Genomic DNA, 26151 nt, shown 5'->3' with positions numbered 1-26151 from the left:
TTCTAGAGTTGTTTGACCTGCTGCAGGATAATATACAATCTCATAAAAAGGACAATTTGTTTGATGCTTGAGAAATAGAGATTACGCATAAGTAAACTATGGTCAGTTTGCCTGCTGGTTGCTACAGGGCCAGTCTGACACTCTTTGAGGATGTGCCATGAAAGATTTGCTGCAATTATCCAGTAATCCTACATGACACAATGTGCCATAGCCTCAGATGTGCCATGAAAGCAATTCTGTTTAAAGTTGTTCTGCTCCACCCTCTTGTATCCAGAAGTGAGTGACAGCTAAGCGTCACTGAATTTATTACAGTTGTTGAGCAATAAGGTAGGAATGCCACTGGAGATAATGACTGATACTTCTGCTCTCTGCCTTTCTACCACACAGTGAGTGTACTGTTCTTATTATGTGGAGCACACATAATAAGTGGAGCCTGTTGACTTGAGAAACTGATATGTATTTTGAGGATTACAACACTATAAAACTTAATGGCAAGGCCTCTCTCTCTCTCTCTCTCTCTCTCTCTCTTCCCCCTTGATATTTCTGAGTGTGCCTAAGGGCACATTTAACATATAGCATATAAAATGCATATGTGCAATACATAATAACTACCATAAAATGTAATAAATAACACAGACAACTACATTTGCCTCATCTGCCCATTTGGTTAAAATGTTTCTGTTTTGTGTTTCCCAAACCCTACAGCTGGCGTGTTTAAGAAATGTCCATATGTTGATGACTCCCAAATAGACATCTTGAGTTTTTACCCTTCCCGAATTCTAGATTCGTATATGCGGCGCCTGATTGACATTTCCTTTTACACTTAAGTCTTTTCCATCTCTCCAAACCTATTTTCCTCCAGTATTTCCCTCAAAAATACATCTAGCTTTATTCTCCTTTTCATTTACTTAATCCACTCACAAGTCACTTACACTTTCAAATATAACTTGAATTCATTCATATCTTTCCATCTTTTACTACTACCACTTGAGAACAAGCCATCATCACAATTCCTCCAGAATTTTTGAATACCCTCAAAACTGCTCTCCTACTTCCAATCTGGCCCCTTATCAATCTTTTTTCATAGAAAACCAAACTGATTTTTAAAAAAGATTTATCTATAAGTCTGATGTTCTCACCCCTCTGCTTAAAATCCTTCACAAGTTTCCATTGCAGTTAGAATACAGTGCAAACTCCTCACAACTGCCCATAAGGCCCTGTATTACCAGACTTTCCTCTCTGACCACATTTCAGACCACTCCCTGCTTATTCATTATGCTTCAGCTGTTCCTTTCTGTTCTATTAACTCATCAAAACTATTTCCACATCGAGGCATTTGCACATGTGCCCTCGACCTGAATGCTTTTCCCCCAAATCTTTGTTATGCCCGTAGGATCATTGAAATACCTGCTCAGAGAGGTTCTCTGACCTCTGCATCTAAAGCAGATCCCTCCCACTCCATCACTCTATCACATCACAATTATTATAAAATAATCCTGTTTGAATTATTATTATTATTTTTGAGATGGAGCCTCGCTCTATTGCCCAGGCACAAGTGCTGTTGCACAATCTCAGCTCAAGTAACCTCTGCCTCCTGGGTTCAAGTGATTCAGCTGCCTCAGCCTCCTGAGTAGCTGGGATTATAGGTGTGCGCCATTACACCTGGATAATTTTTGTACTTTTAGTAGAGACGGGGTTTCACCATGTTGGCCAGGCTGGTCTTGAACTCCTGACCTCAGGTGATCTGCCCGCCTTGGCCTCCCAAACTGCTGGGATTACAGGTGTGAGCCACTGCGCCCCGTGTGGATTATTTTGTAGTAATTTTCTATAAAGTTTTCTATCTGAAATGGTCTTATTTATTTACTTATTGTCTGTCTCCCAGCATTAGAATGTGAGCCTCAAGACAGACAGCTGTTGGTCTTGTTTACTGCTGTGACTTCAATGGCTAGAAAAGTTCCTAATTTATAGTAAGTACTTAATAAATATCTGTTCAATGATTTGCGTTTTTCCTTCAAGAAAAAAAGCATGTTTCAACACAAGATATCTAAGAAGGGTACAGAGTCCAGTTGCTTACTTACAATGAAAGATACAAGCCAAAGACAGAGGTATCAGAAGGCTCATCATTTGCTTTTCTAAAACATTCTATTCTAACCCCATTAATATGAATTAAATTTCTGCCTCTTGGACATTGATGTTAATAGACATCTCAAGTTCATCTAGTCTGACCCATGCTTTTCATAAAAGGCGTAAATACGGATTATTAATTATTTAAAATATAGTGAAAACTTAACAGCTTTAAGAACACTAGTGTGATGAGAGGAACTTTATATTGGTCCCTATAGTTGTTGACAAAGACTCTCCTTGAGCAAACTTTGGTTAGGCTCCTCTAAGCCCTTTTCTTGAGTAGGCCTCAATCCTGGCCTATAAGAGCAGCAACTGAAAGCACAAACTATTTCTCCCAACTCCTCCTGCCCTCCCAACTAAGAGGCGTGGGCAAACACTAGCATAGTTTCTATAAGCTCAAGGCTGTGTTCCCAGGATGACAAACCCAGATCCCTTAAAATGCCTGCCTGAGAAAACTCAACACTGCCAAAAGAATTTACTGTTCATTCCAGCCCAAAACCTGAGTATAGGCCCCCATCTCTCTTTTCTTAGAGCATTTACTTTAGAAAACTTGCTATTGTAAATCTTTTCTCTCTTTGAGATGTATCCTCTACATTCCAGGAATGTCTTTCTCAAGGACCTGGGAGCCATCCCTTTGAAATGTAATCAACAAGAAAGATAGGGCCTGTTGTACAGTCTCCTTGGGAGTGTAGGAGCCTAACTCTGATAAGCTCCAATTAACAGACAAAGATAGACTAATCATTTTGAGCCAACCCCCACTAACGTCCTGTCCTTCAGCACTTTTTCTTTAGTACACCCAGATGTTTAAAAAGCCTCCCACATTTTATTTCTGCAAAATTGAGTTTAGTTCTGTACTAAAGTCTTTCTCTTCTACTGCAGCAGCTCATACAAATTCTGTCTTATCATTTTCAACAAATGTCCAGTGAATAATTTCTCTTTAACACCATGAGCTAGGTAGCTATTATATGTGGCACGTTTGGCTGTATCTTAGGGTGAATGAATTGTCATGGATTGTATACTACATCTAGCCAGCATTTGATATTCCTCAACATGATGACATTTTCCAGGAATGATTCTTCACACTGTCTTCACTTTGATGGGAGATGAGCTCAAGAAAGGTCCTAGGGATGGATCTCTGGCTAAAACAAAAAGAAAATAATAAAGCTATATCCTGAAGCAATGCCCAAACACCTACATCTCCAAGCCCCTCTTGATAATCTAAATTTAGGCCACTCAAGAGTTTTGTTTTTTGTTTTGTTTTTAATTGTCCCAATTGTATTTTGGAGTCTCAATGACTGTAGGACCTCCAAGTGTCATAGGTAGTTGGGTATAGAATCTGGGACTCAAGAGAGATATCTGGGCTTAAAGACACCTGGCCTTGGGGACACAGATTTGAAATAATTAACATTCAGGTGCAAACTGAGTAGGTAAAATTACCCAGCAAGAATGGGTTAACTATGAGAGGAGAAGAGGATCAAGGACAAAACCTCCTAGGAAATGCCAGTGTTTTCAGAAATAGTGGTGGACTGTGCTTCCCAACTGTTTACATGTCATAGCAAACATGGAAAATAGCATTTGTATGACACGCTGGGTAAACTGTGAGACATTTAGGAGTGTTTATATAAGGCTGCATGACATTTTTCTTTACTTTCTGTGTTAGTTTCTTAGGGCCACTATAACAAAGTACCACAAACTGGATGGCTTGAAACAACAAATATTTATCATCTCATGTTTCTGGAGACTAAAAGTCCAAAATCAAGATGTCAGCAGAGCCATGTTCCTTCTGAAGCCTGTATGGCAATCCTTCCTTGCCTCTTCCTTGCTTCTGGTGGTTTGCCATCAGTCTTTGGTGTTCCTCAACTTGCAGCAATTCAGTATCTGCCTTCATCTTAACACGGTGTTCTCCTTGTGTGTCTCTCCGTCTTCACATGGCCATCTTCTTATAAGAACACATATTGGATTAGAGGTCCACTCTCCATTAGTATGACGTTGTTTTAACTAATTACATCTATAATGACCCTGTATTAGGCTGTTTTTACATCGCTATAAAGGGATACCTGAGGCTGGGTAATTTATAAAGAAAAGAGGTTTATTTAGCTCACAGCTCTGCAAGCTATTTAAGAAGTGTGGCACGGGCATCTGCTTCTTGTGAGGACCTCAGGAAGTTCACAATCACTGGGGAAGGCAAAAGGAGAGCAGGAAATGTCACATGGCAAGAGAAGGAGTGAGGAGGGAGCGGAGGTACCACATTCTTTTAAACAGCCAGATCCTGCATGTATAGAACAAGAACTCACCCATTATTTCGAGGATGGCACCCAGCCATTCACGAGGGATCTGTCCCCATGACACAGACACTTCCCACCAGGCCCTACCTCTACTACTGAGGATCACATTTCAACATGAGATTTGGATGGCACAAACATCCAAAGTGTATCAGAACCTATTTTCAAATGAGGTCTTATTTTGAGGTATTGGGAGTTAGAATTTTAAGACATCTTTTTTTGGTAGGGACACAATTCTTAATACTTTCTTTATATTCTACAACTATAATAAGAAAAATTTTAAAAAGTAGTAGGGGTGCTAAATATTGAATTGATGTAATATTTAACCTAACTCTTTAATATCAGATTTTATGTTTGAAATTGGTATACTTTCTTTCTAATTATGTGTGATCATTACCATGGGTGAGAAATGTTCACATGAGTAGGTAGTTTAAAAAGTGAGAATTTTTTTTATAACCACTTAACAATTTATGACAGTTGGAATTATATCTAAAGAATCTATCATCCCTTTTCTTCAGTGACAAATGTAATAGTAAATTTCTTGCAAAGATGATTTTGAATATAACCAAATTTTCTCTTGATGAACAAACACATTATTAAGATAGTCATACTGCAGCTAGAAAGAATACTAATAAAATTGTAGTTAGCACAAATTTTATATATTTATTTATTTATTTCTAAACATTATGCCATAAGAAATAAACACTAATATATTTGAAGACAGAATTTTATCCTGAGTGCAGCTCCAATAGGAAAGAACCCCTACCTGGCTTCCCCAGCACAGGCAGCTATATCTTGAGCTGTGCACTCTCCTCTTTGGGCTACTAAAGTTGATGTCCAACTTGGCCACTCCCAGATCTACTCAATAGAGCAGTGAGTGCCATGTGATGCTGGGAAGGAGGGAGGCACACTTTCAGATCCACTTTTCTTGGATGACCATCACAGGAGCATGAAATAAAAATGCTTCTAATGATAGCAATCAGCAAGGAGGTTCTGTACTTCCAGGTCCCACATGGGTGAAACAGTATCTCTTTGCTTCCTGTTTGTTGGGAAGCTCTGAGATAGAGGAAGTGGAGTCCTTAAAAGAGAAACAGGTTAAGCAAGAGAAAAAATAAATGAGTGTAGTGTTCCAGAAACCAAGCAGGTGTGTGACCCACAAAATCAAGTGCTGATGATAGTCTGGGTAGATAAGGACTGAAAGGGTTCCACATAGAAGTTACTGGAGACCTTGTTGAGAGTAGTTTTAGTCAAGTGGTAGGAGCCCAAGCACAAGTTTCCATGGATTGGAACTGGAAATCGGAATAGCGTGAGAAGTGGGGACACTGGAGGCAGACAATTCTTCTGTAAGCTTGGATTGCTACTCCGTGTCTCTAAGTTTCCTAGTTTTTTGTTTTGTTTTGTTTTGTTTTGGTGAAATAGGGCATATATGAACACCAACGCCATAGGATTGTTGGGAGGATTAAAAGAATTAACATGAAAGCTTTCTAATTATAAATCACCAGAAATGTATAAATACATCCAATTATTATCAGGGATTTTAATGAAAGTTTGTGATTCTTCTTGTACCATCCCCTCGCCCCAAAGAGCCATCTCTTTTAAGTCTGGTTAAAGAAAAAAAAAAAAAGTAGTTAAACCAGGAAATAGGGCTAAATGGTAGCCAACATTTTTGATCCTCTTTGGTGCTCGGATGATGATGGAAGTAAATCCCCTGGGATGCCACTAAGAAAGAAAAGAAAATCACCCTGAAGAGCTGTCTCTCTACAAACTATTGAATTTATTCTGTGAAGAATGTATGTTTTATTAACAGTGATTTAATTTTGGGAAAATTCTGAGAAAAAGCTGAAAGACACGATGATTAATTCCTTGAATTTGCAGAGAATATAAATTCTAGGAAGACCTGAGAGTATAGATTTGAAATGTGTGTGGCCTTGGCCGGGCCTGAGATCATAATGGAAATAGATTGCTATTATAGAAAGACCCATCAGTGAACCTAGCTGGGGTCTTCTGCTATGTTCAGCTAGAGGAAGGCCATGTTCCAGAAGAAAGTATTACTAGACCAAAAAACTTGGCTACCTTTTCCATCACGTATTCACAGTAGAACAGCTAAACCGGGTGATAAATATGTGTGATGCTGAAGTGGTGTCAGGTATAGCTTACGTAATTGCAACTCTACCTCCTTAAATCCTGGAATAGGATTTATTTCTGTAATCAAATCATTTCACTTTGCCATATTATTACCTGTATATGATTACTTATGTAGATCATTCAGCTTAAGAAAACATTAAAGCTATTTTCAGTATGAACTAAGACTTACACTTTTTTTTTTGAGATAGGGTTTAACTATGTTACCCAGGTTACATTTGATCTCCTTGGCTCAAGTGTTCCTCCTGCCTCATCCTCCCAAATAGCTGGGACTACTGCACTCCAGCATGTGCCACTGCACTTGGCTTACACTACTTTGAATTACTACTTTCATTTTCTGAAAACTGGTGTTAAAGCAAAAATTGTACCAGGCGGCTGGGCGTGGTGGCTCATGCCTGTAATCCCAGCACTTTGGGAGGCCAAGGCGGGCAGATCACGAGGTCAGGAAATGGAGACCATCCTGGCTAACACGGTGAAACCTCGTCTCTACTAAAAATACAAAAAATTAGCCGGGTGCGGTGGCGGGTGCCTGTAGTTCCAGCTACTCAGGAGGCTGAGACACAAGAATGACATGAACCTGGGAGGTGGAGCTTGCACTGAGCCAAGATTGCATCACTGCACTCCAGCCTGGGCGACAGAGCGACACTCTGTCTCAAAAAACAAACAAACAAACAAACAAAAAACAATTGTACCAGCCAAAGTAAAATAGGCCAGGATGACATTACTTTATTCAAGGCTATTGCAGTAGGGATGAGAGGCCAGAACTAACTCTGAACTTGACTCCACTGAGGCAGAGGGGGTAGGGATTTTTAAGGGCTGGGTTGAACTGGTGGACAGTACTGGAGGACATTAGAGGAAAGCCATAGGCCATCTGTGTTTGCTAATTGGCTTTATCCAAAGTAAAAATAAACTTCTCGTATGTTTATGTTAGAAGGTAGTTTTGCAACTTGAAGCAGATGCCCACTGAAGTTAGGCTCCTACTCTCCCATAGGAACTAGGAGATATGAGTACTATATCCTTTGATAATTATATTTCAAAGAAATTGCTCTCAGGTGCTTGAGACGAGACATTCCTGGGTTGTAAAGCTGGCAAGAACTGCTCACTAGCAAAACTGCTCACTAGCCATATGTGGCTAGTGAGCACTTGAAATGTGGCAAGTGAGACTGTGGAACTGAATTTTTCATTTTTATTGATTGAAATTTAAATAGCCATGTGACTGGTGGCTGCCACACTGGACAAGGTAGCCTCAAATTACCTCATCATCATTTGATCTGCAGAAAAACTGCTGCTGTTAAATGTAATGTCTATAATCTGGATCATTCTCCAAAGAGAAATTATCACTGGCGATTAGGGACACTTGTACTCACTTTGGATGGTGGCAGTGAGAATTAAGTTAGATAATGTATATGAAAGTGCCTAGCAAAATGCCTAGTACAAAAGAGGTACCAATGATCTTAGTTTAGTTTTCAGTGTCCTTCAGGGTACACAAAATGAATTGTGGCAGAGTGTTCAAAGTCAAGAACATAACAAATAATTGCTGGTGTGGCTGTTGCAGGGGCAGAAGTGTTAATATTCCTCATGGTTACAAAGCACAGATGTTCTGGCTGTTTTGTAATCTACAGGAATTTATTTAATCTTGGAAATAATCACCTTCTTTATACTTACTCATATAAAAATGCCAAATTGTAAAACCAGAAATCATAAACATTTGGGTTACTCTCAATACATTTAATAATAATCTATTATTGCATGATGTTATTGATGCATTCTTTTCCTTAGAGGAGTTAAAATAAACACTTTTATAAAGACTAAGTCAGAACATCTAAAGATTCTTGTGATGTAAAGGCATGATTTCATATATTACATGTGTTTAAAAGAAATATCTTCTTCTGACAGTGAATTATGTATTTAAAAATGTGGGATATCCAGAGGAGAAAAGGAAAAGTAGCATATATAATGAAGGAAAGAACAATTTTGGCAAATGTGTTTCAGCAGAATATGAGGATGTTGGCATACTACAATTGACCTTAGTCTGAAAATAAGCTACTGTAGCTCCAGCCATCAGGAATTCCACATTTTTCAGCTATGGGCATACAACTGTGGGCTGGTTTCTCCCAGACACTATATTCTCTCCTATGTCTGACTTGGCTTTTTCTCCACTGTTGATCACCATCATGTATTTTCAGTTGTTTTCAAAAGTTTTAATTTTCTCCTGGGAATTGCATAGTGATAAGTTGCTCCAAGAGATGCTTAAATTTTTATAACATAATGAGGATGTTTATATGAAAGAATCATTTTGAATGAATTATACTTACTCTCTGATAAGGAGTTTGGGGTGCTGCTTTCAACCAAAGGCAGAATAATGGAACTCCTGGTCTTGGATCCCACCACGCTGACACAAAAGAACAAATAGATTTTAGTAGTTTATTTCATAATTGGCCTATAATAGGGAGGCATTACATACTGACTTTTTATTCTGAATCTTATGCCAAGGAGATAGGACCCATTACATAATAGCTAGAAAGGTTTTGTTTGTTTTGTTTTGTTTTTGTCATTGTTGTTAAAGCAAAATTAAGCAAATTGATTTAAAATTGTTCAGGTTTACATAATGAAGACGTGATAAGATTGTAATTTACTAACAAAGACCATTAAAGCAAATTCCAATAATCCATTTAAGATACTTATTTTACAAAATTTCAACTCATACTTTTAAGGAACATGTTGGGAGGATTAAAAGAATTAACATGAAAGCTCTCTGAAAATTATAAGTCACCAGAAATGTATAAATACATCCAATTATTATCAGGGATTTTAATGAAAGTTTGTGATTCTTCTTGTACCATCCCCTCTACCCAAAGAGCCATCTCTTTTAAGTCTGGTTAAAAAAAAAAAAGTAGTACATAGACATATAGTGTAAAATAAGACAAAACTACATAGCTATGTTTCCTTTTGCCAACTATTGAATATATAATAAATAGTAAAGAAGAAAACTGACATTTGCCAGGCAATTTCTGTATGCTAGATGAGCATCCAGAAAAGACTCTTTTCATCCAGTTTTGTAAATACATTTTTAGTAATCATCTACCTTGCCCTGAATTCACTTGACTTTTTCACTTTCAGTGATTTTATGATTCCTTTGGATACCACAAGTCACTTTCATGTTGTAATGATTGATTAAACATGCTAATTTTTTAACATTCTACAGACAGTATGTTACTTTTACTCTTAATTTTTATGTAAATCAAAAAGCATATTAATTTCATATGAATAGCTGACAAACTTACAGACTTTTAAGAGTATTATGTAGGAATATTTTTATTTATAAGCATTAAAGAGCTAAACCAAGCCAGGCATGGTGGCTGGCACTTGTAATCCTAGCACTTTGGAAGGCAGAGGCGGGAGGACTGTTTGAGCCTAGGAGATGGAGACTAGCCTGGGCAACATAGTGAGACCTTGGCTCTACCAAAAAAAAAAAAAATTAGCCTGGCGTGGTGCACCTGTAGATGGGAGGATCGCTTGAGCCCAGGAGGTTAAGATTGCAGTAAGCTGATATCACCACAGCACTCCAGCTTGGGTGGCAGAGTGAGGCATTGTCTAGCGGGGAGAAAAGCTAACCCAAAAATAATTAGCAAAATTGGGAAGTTGAAACTTGCTTAAAAGTTTGGAAATGCTCTCTCACAAAGTTAGTCCCTTATGATCATCTAGAAGCCATGGTTTATTATTTTACCTACGTATCATAAAACACTCTTTTTGCAAAATATTTTTTGTTCACAAGTCCAAATGTAAAGACTTTCAGACACCTGAGGTGAGCATTTCTAATTAAGGAATTGTGTTGATTTACACTGGCCCCTCACCAAAAAAATCTAGTATGTGATTAAAAAGAATGGGCCAGACATCATGGCCCACGCCTGTAATCCCAGCTCTTTGGAAGGCAGAGGTAGGTGGATTGTTTGAGCTCAGGAGTTCAGGACCAGCCTGGGTAACATGGGGAAATTCCATCTCTACAAAAATACAAAAATTTGCTGGGTATGGTGGTGCACACCTGTAGTCCCAGCTACTGGGGAGGCTGAGGTGAGAGGATGGCTGCAGCACAGGAGGTGGAGTTGCAGTTAGCCGAGATGGCACCACTGTACTCCAACCTGGGTGACAGAGTGAGACCATGTCTCAAAAACAAAACAAAGCAAAACGACCCAAACCACTGCCATAATTTTGAATATATTCAAGGTGTAATGTAATAGATAGCTTGAATACAACACAGTTTCATTTTCAAGTGATTTGTATCAGCTAATCCTATAAACACTAAAACTGTAATAGGTAGACTAATTCCTTTTGAAGAATGACTCTTGGGACATTGCCAGTATCTGCATCTATTTTTTATTCTTTCGTTCCTTTAAGAGTTCATTATGTGGCCGGGCGCTTTGGCTCAGGCCTGTAATCCTAGCACTTTGGGAGGCCAAGATGGGCGGATCACGAAGTCAGGAAATCGAGATCATCCTGGCTAACATGGTGAAACCTCGTCTCTACTAAAAATACAAAAAATTAGCCAGGCGTGGTGGCGGGCACCTATAGTCCCAGCTACTTGGGAGACTGAGGCAGGAGAATTGCTTGAACCCTGGAGGCGGAGCTTGCAGTGAGCCGAGATTGTGCCGCTGCACTCCAGCTTGGGTGACAGAGTGAGACTCCATCTCAAAAAAAAGAAGACTTCATTATGTGAGCTTTGCTTGGACACCCAGAACAATTATGAAACTATTGTACAATTTGCTTACTTCATTGAAAACTTTCCATTTTATAGTTTAAAAGTTTTGGTTTTCATTTTTTATTTGTGGACTATAGGAGCTATTGTATTTGAAATGCAAGTTCACCATCCAGCTAGGATTAAGGGATAACAGTTTGGCAATTGTGTAAGTTCACATTCTTGGGTTCCAAGCAACAGTTTCAAAAAAGGTTTCCTTTCTTCTTTGTTATTTCCAACATAAAGAAATCCTGTCATAGAATTTCTTTCTATCGTGAATGGACAGCTTCTGTCACAGAATGACAGAATCTTAGAGTTGGATCTAGTCCACCATCCCACTCAACTCAAGAATCCATTAGTTAGCATAATTTAGTATCCCAATGGATGATCATCTAGTCTTTGCCTAAAGTCCACCAGTGATGGGAAAATTCATCATCATAAACCCCTATTCCATTTATGGTATAGTGGAAAGCCCAGTGGTTTTGGAAACAGACAAGAAGGATTACAATTTTCAGTTCTAACAACATGAGCTAGGGCAAAGTTACTGTCTCTGAGCCATGTCTTCCATGCCTATGTGTAGCATATAAGTGCTCAAAAACTGGCTGATGACAAACGGTATGAAGATAAAACTAGTTAATGTAAAACATCTTCAGTGGTTGAAAGCTCTTCCCCCTTTCCCACAGAAAGAAAATTCTTTCTCTATTAAGCCAAAATCTGCTTTCCCATAAATGAGTTCATTCAATAAATATTTATAGTAGTACTGTTCAAGGTACTGTATATAACTGTGAACAAGACAGAGGGAAACTTACTATCAGGGAAATGATGTTCTAGTGAGAAGAAACAGACCAACAGACAATAAATTAATGAATTAAGTTTATAGCAAAAAATTAGTGAATAGATAATGATACCTAATATACAAAAGGCTAAATCAGTTATGTACTAATTACTTGGTGGCTACTTCAAGGCAAGATACTGCTGAGGCAGTGTCACTTAAGCTGAAATCTGAATGACAATTCTTCTACTCCTTGTTTCTAGATATGGTTTCCGGGCAGCTCAGAAAAATTCTTTCCAATTGTGGAAGGCAGCTAACATGTTTATCTTTAGTTCTTTCTCTTCAAGCTGAATATTCAGTCACTTCAACTCTTTCTTATATAACATGATTTCAACAAAAATTTTCAGCTGGGAAGGCTCATGTTTTATTAACGCCATCTTTAAATGTGTCCTTAAATTGAAAACAATACTCCAGGTGTAGCTTGAACCATGTGGACATGGTAAGAACACCTCTTCCCTTCCATCTGGATTCTGTACTTCACTGATGATACCTCAGCTTACACTGTCTTTTTTGGTAGCCCAATTATAAACCAAAACCCAATTCTGGCGAAGTTTTCATCAACTAGAAATACCCAGTCTTTTCCACAGGAACTCCTATTTTGATGCATTGCCTTCTTCCTATGCAGGGACAGTTGTTTCTATACCAGGACTTTACGTTTACTTTTTTTTTTTTTTTTTTTTTTTTTTTTTTGAGAGGGAGTCTTGCTTTGTTGCTCAGGGTGGAGTAAGGTGGCACAATCTCTGTTCACTGGAACCTCCGCTTCCTGGGTTCAAATAATTCTCCTGCCTCAGTCAGCCAAGTGGCTGGGATTATAGGCACATGCCACCACACCCAACTGATTTTTTTTTATTTTTAGTAGAGATGGGGTTTCACCATGTTGGCCAGGCTAGTCTCAAACTCCTGACCTCAGGTGATCTGCCCCCTTGGCCTCCCAAAGTGCTGGGATTATAGGCATGAGCCACTGTGCCTAGACTACATTTACTCTTGCTACAGTTTATCTTGTGTTTCAACCAATTCTTTCAGCCTATGGAGGGTTTTGAATCCTAATTCTTTCCTCTACCATACTAGCTATTCCTTTCACCTCCATGTCATTCACAAATTTAGCTAATGGTTGCTAGGTCTATGAAATGGGCATTCTGACAAATATAAAAATATTTCAGAGCCTTGATAAATTATTCAAGAAGTACAATTTGTTAATGAAAAAGAAAAGCCACACTACTGTGGATGATTCCCCACCACCACCATCCCATGTTTCCTCAATCATCTGTATTAAGCATTAATTTTATAATTAGGAAGAAAGTTATAAGAAATACATATCACAATATAAGTATACCATCTATATTTTCATCTAAAAAGTTGGTAAATGTTAAAGAGTAAAGACAATGAAAGAGCTGTGTGTCATTATATTAAAGACTTCCTCAAAGGCTGATGCAGGGCTGTTAATTTAAATCCAACTCAACCTGGGCAATAATAATATATTTATAAGTATATTAATGTATTATGGTAGCAAAATAATGGTCTAGAAGGATGCAGGCCTTTGATTCAATATCCTCATATTTGTTATAGTCTCAACAAAATGAAATTTTCTGGTGAAATTTCTTCTTCTATTTCTTAATTTAAAAGTATTTTTATCAATAATCCCTAGAAATAGTGATTATTTGAGTCAAACCTTTAAAAAAGCATAATTTTCTGCCATAGTGTATGCTTTAAAAACTAAACAAAAGTGTTTAGAATTTAAACTTTGAATCTTGGCATACAACTAATACTCAGAGGACCAAGAATGCATTTCTGAGTGTGGGAAAGCATTTGCCTTTGAGAGAAGTTTAGAACAAAAAATAACATTTTGCTGGGTGTGGGCAGAGAATTAGTTCTTATTCAGAGAGAAATGCTTACGTGATATAATTGTCTTGATACAATTTGTACATAGAACACATTGACCTTGAGAAGTTCAGGTGAATTTGAATATTTATCCTTTTATTTCCCTGGAGATTCGACATTGGAATTTGGTTCTTTTTTTTTTTTTTTTTTTTTTTTCTGGTACAACTTAGCTTAAAACCTAACCTGTGTCTTTTTCTAAAACTTGAGAGTAAAGCAGGCAAAAGCAGGGGTCATCACTTTAATAACATCATCCTCCCCTCCCTGCTTCCCAGCTCTCTGTTGCTAATCTCAGGGCAAGAATGAGCTGGAACATGGCAGGTAAAGCTGTTGCATAGGCTCAGTTGAGGAAAGAGGGAGACATCTGAGATGAAGAATCATTTCTGGTTGTTAAAACAATGACTAGTTTTCCTTTAAAAGCATGGGCATGGTCTTGATAAACACATTTCTTTTTTCATCATATCAGATTTCATATCAATGACATTCACTGATTTTGCTTGTCACCTAAGAGAGTTAGTCAGTAGGCACCTTACTGCTTAAGATGGAAGTTAGAGAATGTCCTAGGGCATGTACACACCCTCCATGTCTCTTCAAGTACAGGGCAACACATGTCTTGAACTCCTACTATGCCCCAAGAACCAGGGATTCGAAGATGAATGAAATGTAGGTCTTACTCTCAAAGAACTCACAATTAAGTAGGAAAGATATAGGCAACCTGGATATAAGTGCAACCTAGAGGAAAACACAATAAAGGTATGCTAATTTTATTGTGTGATCACCAAGAGGAGACACCCAAACCCAAGCCAGAGGGATTCCTAGAGGAAGCAATATCCTGTAAGCTCAGCCAACAAAATTCTCAGACCACCATGCTCATCACTGCCTCTCCCCAGCATCTACCATAGTGCCTAGCCCATACTAGGTGCTTAATAAATATTTGCTAGACCAAATATTTATTAAGCACAAGAGTAGTGTGCTTTACTCTTGTTAAAAGATTTTATGCAAGATCAAAAGAACTGCATATTCTCATTAAAGCTTCAAAGAATTCAGTTATATCATGCTTATTATCTCCACATTTATCATACTTTATATTGTAGACATAATTAACTGTGCTTATTATTGTTATTATTTTGCAGTTGCAAGATTTAATAGAGTGAAAACAGAGCTCCCATACAAAGGGAGGGGACCTGAAGGGGGTAGCCAGTGCCGGCTCGAATGCCTGGGTTTATATCCCAATCATTGTCCTTCCCCCTGTGCTCTCAGGCGATAGATGATTGGCTATTTCTTTACTATCTGTTTTTGCCTATTCAGCATTTTAGTGAGCTCTCTTTACTACCTGATTGGTTATGTGTGAGCTAAGTTGCAAGCACCGTGTTTAAAGGTGGATGTGGTCACCTTCCCAGCTAGGCTTAGGGATTCTTAGTCGGCCTAGGAAGTCCAGCTAGTCCTGTCTCTCAGTCCCCCCTCTCAACAGGAAGACCCAAGTGCTGTTGGGGAGGTTGGCCAATGACCGCTCTAGCTGCTTCCTGCTGAATTGGGGTGTAGTAGGGGTCATGCAGTTGAGATTTCCTTGGGAGGGGTGCGTTCAATGTCATTAACATCAGAGCATAGGATAGCAGGCTGGTCCAGTTGTCTGCGATAGATCTTAGTCATGGACTGCATCTGGGGCTCCACTTGAAGAACCATTTGTAGTTGTACAGCTTCAATTCTGGAAGAGACAAACTTAACAAGAAGGTTAAAGATACAGGAATTGAAATGTGTGGCCTGCAGTGCAGGGGATTATTTCTTTGGCACACTTCCCAGGCCCTGACTCCCTGACTATCTGCTTGATAGTTTTGAAAACACCTGGTCCAGTAAATAATGATTTGGCCATCTGATGGGTGCTATCGATGCTTAAGTGAAAGGTCTGGTGAAGGGTTTTAAGTAATTTCCACTGGTTAGCTGCAGACAGAAGTATTTTTCCTTCTTCGGTGGCTAGCCATCCTGAGGGGAGGAAACTATGTCCTCCTGAGGTTTCTCATTCTATTTCTTCTGCTGAGTACTGGGGCTTGGTTTCCTGGAGGAGATTATCCCATACTAGGGGTCCTTCTATAAGCATTTCTAATGGAGGGTCCTGCCTTGTGACTCTTTTGGCTTCAATATCCGTTTGGCAGTTCCCTTCTATTTCCCTTTCCTTTCCTTTCTGATGACCCTGGCATTGTAAGACTGCCACCTCTTTAGGTTTCTGTACAGCCAATAATAATCTCCTAATGGCTTCCTGATGTTTGACAGGTATTCCCTTGGAAGTTAGGAATTCCCTTTCTCTCCCTATTGCTGCATGGGCATGGAGGACTAGGTAAGCATACTTAGAGTTTGTATATATATTTACCCTTTTTCCTTCTCCTAATTCTAATACCTGAGTGAGGGCTATTGGTTCTGCCAGCTGAGTGCTAGTTCCTGGAGTGAGGGGATTACTTTCAAGTATTCCATTATCACTGACCACTGTATACCCCGCTTTTCAAAGTCCTTTTTCTACAAAGGAACTTCCATCAGTACACAAGCTGAGGTAGGGATCAGTCAAGGTAACCTCTAGAAAGTCCCTTTGAGCGGCGTAGATTTGAGCAATCACCTGTTGACAGTTATGTTCTATCTTTTCTTCATTGTCTGGAAGAAATGTGGCTAGGTTAAGAGTTGTGCAAGTGTGCAGTCGCAGCACTGGCCCTTCAATTAATAGAGCCTGATATTTAAGCAAACGATTGTCCTGACAGCCACAAGTCTCCTTTAGCAGTGAGTATGCCGTTTACATCATGAGGTGTCCACATAGTAAGATCTCTTCCCTGTATTATTTTAACTGCTTCAGATACTAAGACTGCTACTGCCACCACTACCTGTAAACAATGAGGCCAACCCTTTGCCACTACATGAATTTTCTTACCCAGGTATGCCACGGGTTACAAGCTGGTCCCTGAAACCTGTGTAAGGACTCCTAGAGCTATTCCTGTTTTTTCTGTGACATATAAAGAAAAGTCTTGCCCCATTGTCAAGCTTAACACTGGGACTTATGTTAGGGCCTTCTTTAGGGCCTTGAAAGCCACTTTTGCTTCAGGTGTCCATCTTACTAAATAGGTATTGGCTTTCTGAGTTTCCTTAATTAGTGTATATAATGGCCTGGTTATTTTGCCGTACCTGGGAATCCATATTCGGCAGAAACCTGTTATGCCAATGAACCCTCTTAGTTGCTTTTAGGGTTTTGGGATGAGGATAAGCCAGTATAGGCTGGATATGAGCCTCACTGAGGGCCCTAGTGCCTTTGGCTAATTTTAGCCCTAAGTATTTAACCTGCTGTAAGCAGAGCTGAGACTTTGGTTTGGAAAACTTGTAGCCACAGGTGGCGAGGAAGTTTAAAAGCACTTGGGTGGCTTGATGGTACAAGGTTCCTGAACAGGCGGCTAGAAGTAAATTATCCATGTACCGAAGGACAAGAGTGTCCAGGTATGAGAACTGGCTCAAGTCTTGGGCTAAAGCCTGGCCAAATAGATGGGGGCTATCCCTGAACTCTTGGGTTAAAACAGCCCAAGTGAGTTGAGGCATTGGGTTTGAAGGATCTTCAAAGAAAAATAAGAATTGAGAGTCAGGATGTACCAGGAAACAGAAAAAGGCATCCTTAAGGTCCAGGACTGTAAATCACTCTTCTTCCTCTGGCATTTGGGAAAGCAGAGTATAAGGGGTTAGGTACAGCTGGGTATAGAAGGATAATGGCCTCACTGATAATCCTGAGATGTAGCACTAACCTCCACTGTCCACTGGGTTTCTGTACTCCTAAAATTGGAGTATTGCAGGGGCTATTGCATAGTTTTACTAGGCCTTGGGCTTTTAGGTCCTTAAGAATCTTTTGGAGTCCTTGTTGGGCCTCGGGTCTAAGGGGGTACCGCCTTTGGTAGGGAAAGGAGGTGGAATCCTTTAGTTTAACTTGAACAAGATGGGCATTCTTTGCTCATCCATATTGTCCTTTCGGTGCCCAGACTTCAGGATTAATTCCTTCCTCAAGAGGGAACACAAACGGGTGTTCCTTCTCCTGTGTTCAGGTGTGTAATGACCCCTGCTTTTGCTAGAATGCCTCTCTCTAACAAGGGAGTGCGGCTTTCAGGCATAATTAGAAAAGCATGTGAAAAGAGTAAAGTTCCCCAGTCACAACTTAGTGGCTGGGAGAAGTAAATAGTGACTGGCTGTCCTAGGACCCCTCGGATAGTGACAGATCTGGAGGACAGTTTTCCAGGACAGGAGAGTAAGACTGAGAAGTCTGCACCAGTGTCCAGGAAACAGTTAACCTCCTGGCCCTCAATGGTCAAGCATACCCGGGGTTCTGTGAAGGTGATGGCATGGGCTGGCACTTGCCCTGGGCACCCTCAGTCCTGCTGCTGGATCATCTGGTTAGTGGCTTCTGACTCAGAGGACCTTTGTCCCCTGGGGCAGTGGGCTTTCCAGTGATTCCCTTGACATAAGGGGCATGGATGAGGGGGCGGCTTATTTCTACTTGGACAATATTTTTTAAAGTGTCCTTGTAGACTGCACTGGAAGCAAGCCCTATTAGGCATTCGATTTGCCCAGCCTTTCCCTGTTCCAGAGCCTCCAAAGTCCGCTTGCCTGAGGGCCATGACTAAAGCGGTGGCTTTTTTTTTTTTTTAAATCCCATTTTTCCCATTCTGCCTGCTCCTCCTGATCTCTATTATAAAAAATTGAGGTTGCCAAGTTCAATGGAGTTTCTAAGTTTTGCTCCAGGCCTAAGGCGGACTTTTGAAGTTTTTTTCTAATGTCTGCAACTGACCGAGTGATAAACTTATCGTTTAAGATTAGTTGGCCTTCCACAGAGTCAGGTGACAGAGATATGCTTCCTCAATGCCTCCCTTAGTCTCTCCAGAAAGGCAGTAGGATTTTCTTCCTTTCCCTGTGTTATAGTGGACATCACTGAATAATTTATAGGCTTCTTCCTAGTTTTCCTTAGTCCTTCTAGCATGCAAGTTAGCAAATGTCTGCAGCACCAATCTCCATGATCTGATTCTGCGTCCCAGTGAGGGTCTACACTGGAAACTGCCTGCTGGCCTGTGGGGAATTGTTCTCTTTCCTCTGTTGTCATCCTATCATTGACCTGACTGAGATACCAGAGATCGCCAAACTCTCGGGCTGCAGTTATGGCGGCACTTCTCTCATTTGGGGTTAGTGTCTGATTTAGTAGTAACTTTACATCTGTCCATGTCAGATCAAAGGATTGTCCTAACCCTTGTATAACATCAATATAGCCATCAGGGTTATCTGAGAATTTACCTAGATCTATTTCAATTTGCTTCAAGTCTGACAGGAAAAAAGGTACATATGCTCTGACTGGGCCAAATTCTCCAGAATAAATCTTAGGGGTGTTTTTGCCTTGGGGGGAATGTTTCCCATCTGAAAAAGAAACATAGGGATACCAGCACCCCTAGTCATTTTCCAATGAGCATTAGTCCTAGAGCATCCTTTATGGTCCGAATGCTTACTCCTTTCCAGGGTGCGTAACCACCCATGGACCTCTGCTTATCGGATTAGTTACGTTCAGCAATGTAGCAGTCCTGCACCTGTTTTCCCGCCCTTCTTGACAACAAAGAAAGGGGTCTGGGCCGCTGGATTCTAGTGGTCCTTTACCAGCGTGCCCAACATTGCCTTTGCGCTCAGAGGTAAGTTCTAGAGCTGGGCTGGGTTCCTGAGTATTTCATAACAACCCAGCTGCCCCATCAAGATGCATTCCTATAAACAACAGTTCTTGCGCAAATTCGTTTCAGAGAGGGTGTAGGTAACATTTTGAGTCAGGATTGCAATAGAGTGCGTCTTTTTTGATTCTGTAAGTACTTTAAGGCTTGACTGAGTGCAAACAGCTCGTGCATTTGAGCAGACCAATTATTAGGCAATTTTCCTAACTCAGCTTCCACAAGAGTTTCCCTATCAATTACTGAATGTCCATTGTGTGTGTGTTTTATTTTTCCCTCAATCACCCTGGAGGAACCATCTATCATCCTGTCCTGAAGGGAGTTCTTCCTAGGTCTAGTTGGATCTTTGTATGATCATTAAGATTTAAATCCCCTGTTAGGAAATCTGCTGGGTTAAGGGAATTTTCAGTGGTTAATGTTAAATCACCTTTTTCTAACAGAATAACCCCATTCTTTAAGATTTTTGAGTTAGTAAGCTACCTTTTTGCTTTTTTGACTTAGAATAATTCTGAACTGGTGAGGTGTGCTCACAATGAGATTTCCTTGAAAAGTTACTTTTCTACTTTCTTCTGTTAGCAAAGCAGTTGCTGCTATAGATTGAATGCATTTGGGCCATCCGCAGGTTGTCAGTGGTCTCAGTGTTTTCAGGATAAGCCCTTGCTTACACTGACCACAAGGTAGTATTGGAGTGTTATAGGGTCATGGAGAAGACCTTCGATTATCAATTATAGGTTTTAAATTTATCTTGGCTTTTAAAGGAATAGGACACACTGTTTTTTTCTTTACTACTTCTATCTTTCTCTTTCTTTCTCTCTTTGACTTCCTCTTTGATCTCTCTCTCTCCCCTCTATCTCTCTCTCTTTCTCTTTTCTCCTTTTTACAAACTTGGGGCCCTGGCAAGGGTGTTGGGGAATGGGTCCCACATAATTGCCCATATTGAGAGCTGTATGCCTAAATTGGGAGGGACACCAGAGACAAGACTCTCTGGGTTCATAACCTAGGGGCCTAAGGATGCAGCGTAGAGCTTCCTTAGATCCCTTTGAGAATACAACTTGCTAGAGGAAATGAAAGTCTGAACCATTAGTACCTAGGAGGCAGGGATGAGGACATAGATTCAGAGGTAAGAAGAATTTTGGGGCTACACTTTCAAGAAAGTTGTGGTCGGGACCCTGGAGGTATGGGTCAGAAGGAGAGGCAGGGGCACACGCATGGGCGACTGTTGAATAGAGACTTCTGGCTGCACCATGATCTCAACCGACTAATGCCGAGAGTTCAGGACGACAGCTTTCCACCTCTAGTCGACTCTCAGCTTCCCCAGGAAAATTGAAAGCAGAAGCTGATTCCAGGCAGACCAACGCTCCCAACCCAGAAGGGATGGGGGTTGTTAGAAAGCCCTTTCCCAGACAACCTTACCCCTGAGTCTTAAGTCCGGCAGCCACGCTAATTGTTTTTAACCAGCCGACAGGTGCCGGTATTTTCCTCTAACTCTAAGGATAGGACAGAATAGTAAGTGAAAGTGGTCCAATATTACTCTCCACTTTGGAGGTCCCTTCATGGTTGTCAAAATGTTACCTGGGGGTTCCTTGCTCCTAGAGCTCCCAAGATGGTGGCAAGCCTCTTGTTCTCTGACCTGGGGTTCTTGGCCTCACAGATTCCAAGGAATGGAATCTTGGGCCATGCAGTGGGTATTATAGCTCTATTAGAAGCTGTGGGTCACAGAAGAGAACTGTGGAACCCAGTGACTAGTGTTCAGCTCGATTAGGATGAACCCAGGCACTTAGTCGTGCAGGAACAATGATGAGCCTTTAGCCCAATTGGGAGCGGCAATGGGTGCCTCACTGAATCAGGAGCACAGTGGACACTCTGCCAGATCTGGAGAGGTGGAAGTCAGCAGCAGGTCTGTGACAGTGGCAAACAGCAGTGGTGGGCAGCGAGCAAAAACTCAGCTCAAGCCGTAACAAGCACGGACCAGAAGAGTGTGCAGTTGCAAGATTTAATAGAGTGAAAACAGAGCTCCCATACAAAGGGAGGGGACCCAAAGGGGGTAGCCCAACTGTGCTTATTATTTGCTATGCCACCTCCTCCAGGAATGTGAGCTTTTGATGCTGGAATTTGCATTTCTATAGCCTAGAACTGTGGCTGGCATCTAGTAGAAACTCAATAAATATATGTTGAATGAATGTGGAGTTCAACACTAGTGACACTGATGAAATGAACACTAGTGACACTGACGAATAAGTAAAGCCAAAATACATTTGGCTTTACTTATTTTGGGGGTGGGTTACATGAAGCAAATTCATGAGACTCCATATGAGAATTCAGTACCTAAATTCTTGTTGCCTAGGGCAATGGTCCTGGGTTTTCCGAGACTCTCATGAAGCTATTAACTATCTCTATAGAAAAATTTACACATACATCAAGTTTTGACATTAACAAATATACAAAAATATTTGGTTGAGACCTCTTGACCTAGTGGAGAAGTGAGAAAATTTGAAAAGAATTGATTAGGCTTTTTTTTTTTTTGTGAGTTTGCTTTTTATTGGCGGGGGGCAATTTTAATGTCCATCTTCAAGTGTCCTTTATCTTACTTTATTTGTAAATTAAGAGCTATTGTATGATACATGTATCAATCTGTATTCTATTATATTATCTAGCTCAATACTGAAACATTTTGGAAAAATTTGATTTTTCTTCCTTCTGACTCTCTTTAATTTTGTTTAACAACATGAAAAATGTTTTGAGCATTTAGATATATCATTAAGTGAAAACTAGGCAATTATTTTAATATTTATATAAGAAATTTAAATTTCAAACAATTTTTAAAATTTCAGAGTACAAAATAGACTGTGCTTTATTGAAATAAAACTCACCAACCTTCAGAAATGGTCATCCGAGATTGTTGAGATCTACAAAATCTCTCAAGTTATAACGCATTTCCCATATCAGGTGTGGTAAGCAGCCTCTTAAAAAACTTCCAAAGATCACTGCCCCTTGGTATCCATGTATTTTGTGCAATCTCCTCCCCTGGAGCATGAACTAAACATAATGACCTTCTTTTAACTAACAGAATATGGCAAAAGTGAAGGGCTAACACTTCTGAAATTAGCTTATAAAAGTCTGTGGCTTGCATTTTGCTTCTAGTCTGCTTCTCACTCTGGCTTTTCTTGTTTGCTTGCTTGTTCTGATGAAGCAAGTTGGCATGCTTGATTTGCGCTATGGAGAGGTCCGCAGAACAAGGCCAACTAGAGACTGAATCCTGCCAACATCCACAGTGTGAATGAGCTTGGAATCTGACCTTCGCGTAGTTGAGCCTTGAGATGGCTGCAGCCCTGGTCATCACTTTGACTGCTGCCTTATGAGAGACCCTGAGCCACGGTACCCAGATAAACCCTCTCTGGATTCCTGACCCACAAAAACTGTGAAATAAAAATGTCAGTTTAGGCCACTAATTTCTTACACATTGGTAGATAACTAATATATCAAAAACTACCTTAACTACTGCCAGGAACACTCTGATGTAACTCAAATGTCACTACAATGGCCTTTAGGGTGAAACAAGTATTTCATAGTAAGAGTAGCATATTTCCAGCAAAACCATTATTACTAAGATTCAGTTTACTCTCTTTTTAAAAAATTATCTAATTACATGGTTCTCCAATAACCTTCCTGCCCCACCCCACTACAAGTTTTTCTTTGTAGCGTTCCACTTCTGCTTCATTTTAATAGGTTGAACAGAAAGAAATATTAGCAATGTCATTTTAAAATGAATAAATTAGTTTCATGAAATGACTATGTAGAATAAGGAGATATCGGAAAAGAAAAACCTGACAATTATAAATGTAAAAATAAATTTACATTTATATCCACTGCAATTATCAGTGGTTTTGAAATAATTGGCATGTTGTAGAATGTTTGTTTAACATTTCTAAAAAAAAAAGTCTCTAGGGAGATTTGGGTTTTTGTCTGGGTTTGTTAAGTCCTCTTCTGTTTGCAAGACTGCTATAGAGTATAAAGACTGTCATAAGTAGAAACTGGGAAACAAAAGAATCTTAAATTCAAGTAAATTGTTTCACTGAAGGAAAAAATAACCCTTTCCCATGTGTTTGATGTGAATTTAAAAGCAGCTAATTCTAGAAAAATTGTAATACATTATCTTCCTTGGAATATGGGGGTTGGGAGTAGCTTATATGAAGAAGTGAGATCTTTACGTATAAGAATTAAAATACTATTTTGTCATTCTCTCTACTGCTCTTTAATACTTCAGAAACTACAGTTTCAAATTTATATGACTTTACCTTTATGCCCCTTTACTTTTTGCTATGTGCACATATACTTATTAAGAAACTATATGTGTTGTGGTGGCTCACGCCTGTAATCCCAGTACTTTGGGAGGCCAATATGGTGAAACCTTGTCTCTACTAAAATCCAAAAAATTAGCCGGGCATGGTGGCGTGCGCCTGTAATCCCAGCTACTTGGGAGGCTGAGGCAGTGGAATCGCTTGAACCAAGGAGGTGGAGGTTGCAGTGAGTTGAGATCATGCCACTGCACTCCAGCTTGGCGACAGAGCAAGAGTACGTCTGAAAAAAAAAGAAAAAAGAAAAAAAAAAAAACTATGTGTGTTGAAAGAAAATATAATTTTAAAAGTATTTTAGCCTCATGGAGATGGACTTAGTGTCTCTTCAACATATATTAGAAAAAAATAAGAATTTCCAGACAAACTATATATAACAATGTCCAGGTGATTTAATATTTGTAGTAAGTTAGCAATATATTTTCTACAATTATATATCAGTTTCCCTGTACACAGGGCAAACACATCAAAGAATGAATCAAAGTCTCTGGGACCTGACCTGTAAAACTAATCATTTATTCTCTGGCAAACTAGAGCTGTCACTGAACTCAATTTCAAGTCTTTAGGGGCATTTTGATAATTATATTCCTTTTAATTGAATTATTTTTACAGTTTTGCTCTAACTTTGCTTGTGTTCTGGCAGCTTCTTCCCTTTTCTGCTTAGGATGATCTTTTCACTGCTTGCTGCTTGTTTTTTTCCATTGCATCGAATGGCTTAGTAAAGCATGAAGAAAGGAAAGGGAAGAGATGAAGCAAGTGTGTGGGATTGTTGATCTTCTCTTTGTGCAGTTCTGGTTTGCCTGATAAAACTTAATTCCTGCCTTGCCCTGATACTCTACCACACTAAAGCCACAGTGGGGGCATAATGGTCTCAGGTCTCTCCACAGCCCAATTTAACTGCATGACAGAGCAGTTTCCACAGCAATCAGAGAGGAGAGTATGCTGAGGAGCCTCCTTTTCTGCTCCATTAGCCCCAGAGGATGAACAGTCAGTGGAGGTGGAACGAGCGGGGAGGAAGCTCGGAATTACTTACCCAAATGTTTCCGCATATGGTTCTAGCAAAGAATACTTGAAAGTTTTCTAGTATTCTAGCAAAGAATATCTCCAAATCTAAATATGAATGGCCTGGAAATTTAAAAAATTACACATAAGGGTTTTGTATCAATATAAGTTCCACTCTTATTTGGAAGTCTTGAATGGATTTGTGTGGATAACAAATACAAAAAGCTTGGATATTGCCAAAACCCCAAAGTGACTTAATAACTTTCCTACCAAATCCATATGATTTTTTTCCCTCCTGCCCAAAGATTCCCCAGTTTCTCGTCAGGAATTGGACCATGTCTTCAAAATGCATTTTAACACTCTAAATTTCCTCTGGCCTACGTGCTTTCATTCAGGTCTCTCCATCTATCATGAATGAATCTCTTGTATAACTCTCCTGAGTACAGCGTTTCATGCACACATTTTCCCTCTTCCAAGAACCAGAAAATGTGGAGCTTTGCCATTAAATTAGGAGCTTCAGCTTAGAACGAGATTTGAAATGCCAAGTTTCTGGTGACATTACAGATTGACAGTTTGTGCTTAATGCTGGCTTCATTCTATTTCTGGCAGGTCACTGAATGTTAATCACTAGTTAGAGTGGTTAACAAAATTAACAAATTTAAAAAGTTTGTGTTTTGACCTGATCTCCAAAACAAAGAATATTTTGTCCAGATTATTCAAGTTAAATAAAGCAATTTGATAAGGCTCTTTTATCTGTGCGATTTTTTTATTCATTTAAAAAAATATCTGTTTGAGATAAGAAGTCAAATAATTTAACATAGTACCAGAAACAAATGCCACTTTTAAAGCAAGAATTAGTTATTCCAAAGAGAAATTTTAATAGTTTTGAACCACCATTTTTTTGTGTTTGTAAAACTTTACTCAAAAATAAATATTAAATGTTTACTTTCTCTAACTCTAGCGTCAAATTTCTTAAAATACGTAGAACAATACTGAGAAGTAAAAAGCCACATAATACTGTTGCTTAGCGAATTACTATTAGCATCATGTTGTATTTGAAAGTCAATTGTTTATTAAATAAGTTATATGACAATCT

Source organism: Macaca thibetana, chromosome 4, assembly GCF_024542745.1.
Source record: "Macaca thibetana thibetana isolate TM-01 chromosome 4, ASM2454274v1, whole genome shotgun sequence".
Lineage (NCBI taxonomy): Eukaryota > Metazoa > Chordata > Mammalia > Primates > Cercopithecidae > Macaca > Macaca thibetana.
This window is presented reverse-complemented; position numbering follows the sequence as displayed.